Source organism: Frankliniella occidentalis, unplaced genomic scaffold (assembly GCF_000697945.3).
Source record: "Frankliniella occidentalis isolate FOCC.00 unplaced genomic scaffold, Focc_3.1 Scaffold51, whole genome shotgun sequence".
Classification (NCBI taxonomy): domain Eukaryota; kingdom Metazoa; phylum Arthropoda; class Insecta; order Thysanoptera; family Thripidae; genus Frankliniella; species Frankliniella occidentalis.
The window spans coordinates 36,294-37,366 of NW_026267181.1; positions in this window are offsets into that span (position 1 = coordinate 36,294).

The following is a 1,073-nucleotide window of genomic DNA, read 5'->3' on the forward strand; positions in this document are numbered from 1 at the left end:
CCCTCCCTCCCGCACTACGCGCCTCCGCCCGCATCCCCGCGTCCGCGTCCTGCGTCCCCTCGTGGTGCAGCATCCCCGACGTGCCGCCGCCCCACCGTGTCCGTGAGTGAGAGTGACTTGGTTAGGGGGTTCGGTGTTAGATATCTAATAATAACATACTGTACACGCAGGAACAAGTATTTTGAATCGTCACATTTGCAAGCTCGCGGAGGTCGCTCAGGAAGAGCTCATCCCTGCACCCCTTGCTGCAAAGGACGCTATCCTGGATGCAACTGCCGAGTTTGTTGCTGTGGATTTGCGTCCTATTTCTATTGTAGACGGTCCAGGATTTCAGTGCCTAGCGCAGAAGCTGGTGCTCGCGGGTCAGCAATTTGGCAAATTGAACGTTGGCGACATGATCAGCAGCCCCAAGACAATCAAGCGCCGGGTCCACGATTTGGCAGAAGATGAACGCGCCGAGTTGTACCCGCGAGTGGCTGCCGCGGCGGAGGCCGGGGAATTGTCTTGCACAATCGACATGTGGAGCGAGGACTCGCGAAAGCAGAGCCTCATGGTTGTAATGTGCAGTTCCCTTCCCTAAATACATCATCAAATGAATGGGAAGTGGAAACTAAAGTCTACTTTACCGGACGTTATCCTAAAGGTCAATCTAATAGTGCTGAAAATCTGAGGGCATTTATTATCAGCATGTTCGAGAAGAGGGGCATTGCGGAAGAAACTTTAAAAAAAAGTGTGTTTTGTTACGGACGGCGAGCAGGCCCTTGTAAACGCCCTCAGTGGGTTATGGCGCGAGTACTGCCTGGCTCACGCCTACAACATTGTGTACCAGCATGCAAGGACACTGGCACCCAAAGATTTCCAGAGCCTTCTCCTCAATGCCCTGGAAATGACCCAGCAGGTGGACACCGTCATGGTGGAACTGAAAAGGCTGAAGCTGTTAGTTAGAGGGAAAAAACTGATCGACGAGCAAAAGCTTGTCTTCCCCAAGCCCTTGTCCGTCTCCAACTGTGTTGCTCTCCTGTCGGGCAGCTACGTAAAGGTACTTATAATCATTATACTTTCTCCCCCCCCCC